This window comes from Crassostrea angulata, chromosome 2 (genome assembly GCF_025612915.1).
Source record: "Crassostrea angulata isolate pt1a10 chromosome 2, ASM2561291v2, whole genome shotgun sequence".
Lineage (NCBI taxonomy): Eukaryota > Metazoa > Mollusca > Bivalvia > Ostreida > Ostreidae > Magallana > Magallana angulata.
Genome location: NC_069112.1, coordinates 71,506,745 through 71,515,161, shown reverse-complemented (window position 1 = coordinate 71,515,161; position 8,417 = coordinate 71,506,745). Strand labels below are relative to the sequence as shown.

Below are 8,417 nucleotides of genomic sequence, written 5' to 3'. Positions count from 1 at the left end.
TAAAAACAAAAAATCAAGAACATGTATGTATCTTCTTGATACGTACCTTATGTATATTAAGAAAAAAATATAATAATAAATAACAATTACAATTTACATCAAATGATTGTTATCATGATTGGCCATACATTTTTGACACATGTAAAATAAAAAATAAAAAGTAATTTACATCAAATGATAGAGTATATAAAATCCGAATTCTTTTTGGCACATACTTCATGTATATTTATAAAAAACAAAACATTAACAATAAATAATCAATAACAATTACAATTTACATCAAATGATTATTATCATGTTCGTTCAAACTTTTTTTGGCACATGTATGTATCTCATGTAAAAATAAAAAATCAAAAGTAATAAATAATTATCAATTTACATCAAATGATTGCATATAAAATCCAAATTCCTTTTGGCACATATCTCATGCATATATAAAAACAAAACATCAACAATTACAATTGTACATCAAATGATTGCCTATTACATCACACAAAATCTAAATATATTTGAATTATTTCTCAAATTGAGATATCCTTCTTGCCTCGGTAACTTTTTCTTAAACATTAAATAATCATAATCCATGAAGTTCTTTGTAAATGTATTAACCTTCATAATTAACCAAAAAAGATTGCACTAGTTCTACAAGGAAAAATATTACTGTATTGTACTCAATAGAATCAAATACATGTAAAGTTTTCATCATAAAAAAGAGTTTCAATAAACCTTTACTGACATGTTTTTTATGACATTTATTAAAGATAGATACCTAAGGAAAATATTAGCTTAACCACTCATCACACACATACATTTGTAAACAAGAGGCCCTGAAATCACTTTGCTCACTCGGCTAACATTATCACAAGTATAATCAGCTAGCAGCATCATTAGGAATGAAAGAATGACCAAGAAGATAAAAATATGAACGTTTATGATGCTCACTTGAACCTCAATCTCAGAAGAGCTAAAAATTAAAAATCCACCCATGTAAACATGCCATCAAGATGAAAATATTTAGAATAAATGAACGATAATGAAAATGCAAAAATCACTACATTATGATTTAAATGATGAGGTAGTACAAAGATTAAATTTTACAGAATGTAGTTGAAATAATATCTAATATTCAAAGAAAAGCAAACACTGTCTAATATTCAAAGAAAAGCAAACACTTTTAAAAAAATCTTAACCCCTACATCAAAACAAATTCAGAATTCAAAATTGTATTAAAATATAGAACATTATACATATTCGTCATAGCCATACATTTTGGGGGGCCTCCTTTGTCTAGCTGGCAATTCTCGTTTTTTAATAATTTGAGGTTTTGAAGGTACTTTTCTTTACTGAATTTTGTTTTTTGTTAACCAAAGATGCTTAATGTGTTGATAAATGTCTTTACAAAAATGAACAGCATTCTCTAAAGTTCTTATAAGTTTATCTAGAAGTTGACACAAAACAGATATTATCCCGACCAAACCTGTAAAAGATTAAAAAAAAACAATTTTAACAATCATGTTCGGCGGACAGTCTTCTCTGATTACACCTTCTCCAGCAGGAGGCATATACACTGCAAAAAATTAAGCATCCAATACTTCCGGAGGATAGAATGAGGGAGATGACTGAAAGTGAAAAAAAAAAAAATCTATAATTCATCCACCTCATCATGAATCGCATGGATTCTATCTAGAATTCTTTGTGCTTCGGCAAATTGTTCTCTCATGCTAATCTTATTGCTTAATTTCTTGAGACTCTGTAGTCTTTTCCTTCTTGCATTAAATGCGCGTGTGCAGCAGAAAGTTACTACTGACAGAGTGATGCATGAGAATATAAATGAAAATACTGAAATAAAGTAGAAAGATGATATGTAAAACAGAATGCATGATTTGATATGGTTTACTTATTAATGTGAACATAATATTTCAAACAATGATAATAAAGCCTTGAAATGAAATCAAATGATATAATATTAATGTACTTACTAACGAGAATGGTGAGCGTTTTTCCATCAAACTCGACATTGTCTGTTTCACTGGGATTACTTGACACAGACGTTGTGGGATGCATCTATAAAATTGCTAGTGTGCTTATTGGAGAATTTTCTTTTACTTAAGATCTTCACTCATATGTGGGAAAATCATAAGTTAAATAATGAGTTAATAAAATCAGTTACTTTATTAGTGTACTTACTTCTTCGCTTTTAGCACTTGGAGAGGTCATTTTGAAGGATGTCAATTTTTCATTATTTCAGAACGATATTGATAACTAATCTTACACATTCAGTTTGCGATTCTCCAAGATAAATGGTGACAGCAGTATGTGTGATTACATGTGCCTTCATATCTGCGCATGTGAGTGTGCTGCTCTCGATTGATAGCACCTGTACTTTACTACATCGTAGGTCCAAAAGACCGCCATCGTTGAACTGATTGAATGTGAGCACAGGAATGTCGCTCACACAGCCCCTATACTACCCACTTCCATACCATGTACATCGGCCGTTGGAGTCGCAGATAGCGTCCAAGGGTGGAGGTTGTGCTTGTGTACAGCAACACAATAACCATGATAACCCGAGAGTGACAAAGACCAGACCAGCCATTGCTAAGATCGCGCTCTTCCATCAACGGTGTTGAATTTCGAGCCCGATTCTATTGTTTCAAAATTAAAAAAAACATTTATTTTGATTTTCACTATTTAGATCTTATATGCTTTGTTTGAATATTATTATTATTGCACACATACAGAACTAAATTCATGATCTTTTAATTACTGCGATAAGCTTTAATTACTTTGATTAGCTTGAATTACATCATTTAATGTAAAAATACAAATAAATGTCACAATCAATGAGGAAATTTCTCGATATGCTAAGTCATCAAAATCAATATTATTCAGTCAAAACAAGTTTTAAACAGTATTGCGTTTACAAGGACGAGTCATTGCCCAAGAAGTTATTGTACACATTAAAATGTGAATTCGTAAAAATATCTATGATATCAAATTTATATCAGTTGTAATTTATAAATATAAAAAGTTGGGAGTCTGATATTAACATAAAGATTCACTAACCTATGAACTATATACCTTGGTTAGGACATTGCAAAAAAGAAAGTGGTTCACGTTTACATAATATTTAATGAAAGAAAAGAAGAAAACGTAGCGAACATCAAGAAATTTGTTTGGCACTTGCTTACATATGCTGAGTAATCAATATCAAGAGTCCAAAATCAAGACCATGGTTGTTTACTTCTTTACAAGACAATAGTTGTTTGCTATATTTGAACTGTTCAACTTGTTTTGATTATATTTTATTACTTTGTGAGGGGTATATATAACAGATTGGGGATACAACTCAACTCAAACAGCACTATGGCATACAAATCTGCGCAACCCCACTTTACTCAGTCGTTTGAGGACGACGGTGAAACGCCTATGTTCGTCGTTGAAAGAAATGATGATTACAAAATAAGGAAGGTTCAATATTCCATCAAAATGTCGTTTTTTAATCGGAAAGTTTATTTTCACATCCAATGTAAGTTATGCCTTTATTTAATTTTATATTTTTGTCCGTAAATTTTAAATTATTTACAAACGACTTTAAGAATTTTTAAAACTAATTATTAAATGTCAAAGCATTTAACTATACACAAGTGAAAAAAATGTATCTAAGCCGAATTGTTTAACAACGAATAATTTTTGCTTAAATATTTTTAACCCTTGTAAATTGTAGAGCGGTAAACTTGTCTAGTGTTTTTCCTTCACCGTATTAATGTGTTCATTTTCCTTTGACAGACAATGTGAGGGGAACTTCAACCTCCCTGCCGGAGGAAGTTATGATGGCTATAGCAGACATGGGGGAAGAGCTATAGGCGGCGAGAGATGTATTGAAAAACTTGCAGCCACCAAGTCCCCCGATGGTGAGTTTAGTTTTGGTTTTTTTATTTGCAATATGTCACAAAGGGTAGATACTTGTGTTCTTTTTACATATTCTGTTCAGCTAGCGATATATTTTAATTCTAGATGATTATATTGGTTTAAAAAATTCTACAATTGATCCCCATTTTTTTTAAACTATAGCTCAGAATTACTCCTCCTAAAAAACGAAAGGTGACTATCGTGGATGATGACAACGATGGGGAATTTTTTTGAAACAAAGAGGCATCAACTTTAAATATACATGTAGATATAGTTATTTGTATAATCAAGAAAATATATTAATAAAGAACGTTCGCAACTTGTACGTGTGAAGTGGAACAACCCTACCATCACCATTTTCTTTATCATTTTTAACAAGATTCCATCTTTACAACATTGCTGTGAAAACGAAGTGAAGAAAGAAATGTTTAAACTTTTATTGTTAACAACTACGCTTATGGAGAGAATCGATAAAAGGTTGGAAGAAATCAAAACGGACAAGCGGCAACTTGAGATCATTATGGCTCGTGTGAATGACATCAAGCGTTTTATGAACACCATGAGTTTAAATTTTTAAAGATGTGAATTTAAATGTGACTTCACATAATTTTTATCATCTAATGTCATGTGTTATATTGTGTCAAGATCTATTAATACTGTTTAAACATAAATGTGATTTAAATTTTGGTAAGAACACAAACTTTTTCTGCATAACTTACTGTGTGTAGTATTTTTAATCATCAATTGTTCAAGGTATTGATGGATCTCAAGAGTTATTAAGTTCTTGTTTCCTTATCATTCTTTTATCGGAGGTGTAACCATCAATTTACAAAAAAACCATTTCACACACATTAGAAAAATTTAATTTTTTTTATTTATTAAAGAATTATGTATATATTTGAACTGCTGACATTCTAAAAGTTGAAGAATGACTTCACGACTCTACGTTTCACCTCTGTATATTTATCTATCCAATAGTTAAATAATGTCTCAGTAATCGGAAAACAATATTGAAAATATATGAAAAGAAAACACAAAATCATCAATATTACTGTTGCAAGCTTTTGAAGATTGAAAATGATGGCGCTTAATCTTAACTGAAGATTTTTGTGTTTTCTTTTCATATAATACCGTATTTTACACACATATATATTTTCTATATTTATGAAGTTGCATCTACCTTTTTTTCAATTAATGGGATATTATGTACAACAAACCTGATTTACATTTATCAAAATGAATATGTTTTTTTTTCCTCTTAATTAATGAAATAGGTGTAATTTCAATCGAAACTGCTGTAAAATTAATCGGATATTATATCATAATTGCGGGTTTTATGCTTATTTCAATTACAAAACAAAGCAACAAATTAAACAAATATATATGTTTAATTATTTTTATCAATTAATATGCTAATAAATACATACAATACAAATAGTTTTCATTTTTATTTCTTGGTTTAGTCTTTAATTTAATTGTCAATGATTTAACGTGTCCATATGAATAATCCACCCATTCCACTGTATAAGTTTACGACAAACGATGGTGGTTGGAGCCTAATATTGAAGGTTTCATTTTTATTTCTTGGTTTAGTCTTTAATTCAATTATCAGTGATTTTAAAGTGTCCATATGAATAACCTTCAATACCATTAGGCTTCAACCACCATCGTTTATCGTCAAAGGAAGACAGGGAAATTTAGTTGATAGCTTTAAGAAACAGATTATGATTTTCACGCCGTATAGAGTTCATTGTATGTCTCTCTAATTTACAGTTTAATAGACAGTCCACGTAATTTTGATATGCTAATTCTTTGTTAACAACAGATTTGGCGATTCCCTTTGCTTTTTTTACTTGGGTTTTTTCCTCATTGTAAACAATGAATGAATACATTTTTGGTCGTAATCCAACAAATCCCATTACTGGCTGAGATGCAGTTTCATCTTTCATCTTACCAACAACCTTCTTGTTTATTTCACTAAACAGATAATGATCTCTAGGATAGTTTGATGTATCGAACAAATCAATATGTTTACTCATCTCTTAATACATATCTTCAACTTCAAACCTACAAAACAAGAAATAAAATAAGATGTATAAAAGAATATTGACTCTAAATAAATAACAAAATGCACCAATAAGTCCGAGTAGGATATACCTGTAAAACAGGGAATCTGTATCTGTCATCAGCAACTTTGCATTCCCACCATATTGTGTTTTGATGAAGCCGTAATGAAATTCATACATGAAAAGCTTGGATAGGTCTAATATGCTCATCCCTGTGTAGATGGGTTTGTTAAGCAAAAGTTTGACCTTTTTGTTTTTTACTCCAACGAGATCTTTATTGAAGATAGTAAAGCTCTCAAAACTCGATTTACTAACCAGCTTTTGAAGGCGTTTTTTTGTATGAACTAGGTTAAAATTTAATCTGTTTCTTATATTTTCCATGGTTTTTCTAAAATGACATTAAAAAAAAACACCATATATTACAATGGTACTCTAGTTTTATTTTATCAACCATCTAAATTTTCATGATAATTTTCTCAAACACTTACCCGAAAACGATATTGTTGTATGATTTATAAAGGGAGATGTCAAAGTCATTCTGTGCCTGCTGTCTCATTTTAGTATTATATTCGATGTATGGCTTAAGCCAAGCCTCCTGCTCAAAGCTTATAACACGATGTATTTTTGTCAGAATGAATGCTGAAGGTAGAATTGTAAGTTTCTATAGTGAACAACGTATTTTTCCTTTGTTCGAAGTGTAGGAACGAGTTTTTTCGCAATTTCCCCCTCAGTTTTCCCTTAATGAAGACTTTTATACAGTACATGGCAGTAAGGAGAGAGATCTTCCATTTTGATAGATAACGACTCTGGTGCTAATGGGAGATCATTATGCAAATCATGCAAATGACTTGGATACTCAATTGTTACCTCTAAGATATATCCTGTTTTAGCATTTTTGTCTATATTCCTGATATCAAATTGTGATATTTCCTCTGCAATAAGCCAACGGAAATCTCGAACGGGTAGTGCTTCGATCATAGCTCCTCCATACAAGTTATTCATGTCAAAATAACCTAAGTAAACATTTGGCTTACTTGAGTCATAAGTTTTTTTTCAATATAGGGATTGTTAGCTTCAGCATAGCGTAATGTCATCATTGCCACACCACCTCGAATACCCTTTTCAATCATGTGATATTGCTCTATGTCAGTCAGTAATTCTAACTCGACACCAGTCATCTTCAAACATGCACTCCAACACACACCGGCAAGAGTGTAATATTGTGCAGGATCTAAATCAAAACTCTCTATAGAAACACTCCTGAATCGTTCAAAAACATCTGATAAAAGCAAAACGTCACAAAGTACATACAAATCATGGTATTCCCCCATTGTCTGGATTTTCATCTCTCTCCAAACTTCTCTTTTCATCTGAGATGTGACTTTTGCTAATAGTATTGTAGAATTCATGTTGGGGGGGTATTTCAATCACTGAAAATTTCGAAGGATCTGTAACAAATGCGTATGGATAAACTCCTTTTTGCAATAAAAGTTTTCTATGGCGTTTAGAGGTAAAGAAGTCATTGAGTTGATGGAAATGATGTTCACCGGTAGATTTCAAATTTTTCACCAGAGTGTCTAAAGACGTTGAAAGAAATTGAAAAGAGTCAATAAACCTTAACTTTGAAATTGTGAAAGAGACGTATCGTTCATTGGTATAGGCGATTACATTTATGCGTTTTTTCTTGAATTTCCCAAGTCGCTGCATGATTAAGTGGGCATCAAACCCTCTCAGATTGTGTAGTACAACAGGTATAAACTCAACTTGCTTACATTGCAAGTTGCAATGTCTATGTGCGGCACCAAAAAATTCGCCAGTTATATGATCATGGTTTCTTACTTTGTCACGTTTAATTTCAAATTTTAATCCACACAAATGACAATGTCTTGCTTTAAGAAATAAATTTTCTATAATAGGACAAATTTGCATATGTTCTATCCTGTGCAACAAATTTATTATTCTATCCTCTTCTTCGAGTAATCGAGTCATAAACGATTGAACAATGTCATCACCTCGATATACAGTGGGTGGTTTAGAATATCTTTTGTCTTTTTTGTCCGTACACACAATGTGGTAAGCAAATCCACAAGGTTCAAATTCAGAGAGATTGATGGTATGGGATGAGTTTGGATCAAGGTCACACGTTTGAATAGGTTTGACATATGTTTCAAATTCGGCGTAAATGATAAATGGTACGTGGAGTTGTTTCGCAATTTCAGTAAATTTTAAGATATCATTTTCTCCTGGTATTGGCATCTCTATTTTTTGTTCACCTAGAGACATGCAAAAGTAGACATGTTTTTTCAAAGTATCTTTCTTCAGAAATCCATGCAAACAATAAGGGCAATAATGATGTGGGTGACGAGATGTTCCACCTTCTGTACGGTAAAGAAATCGATTTAGATTCTTGATTAAGCAATAGTGGAAGGAATCTTTGTC

General features: G+C 31.4%; 1 pseudogene; it reads right to left on the bottom strand.

Moving 5' to 3' along the window:
- Positions 1 to 5,513: 5,513 nt before the first annotated feature.
- LOC128174828 (uncharacterized) lies at positions 5,514 to 6,277 on the bottom strand (annotated as a pseudogene).
- Between the last annotated feature and the right edge of the window lie 2,140 nt (positions 6,278 to 8,417).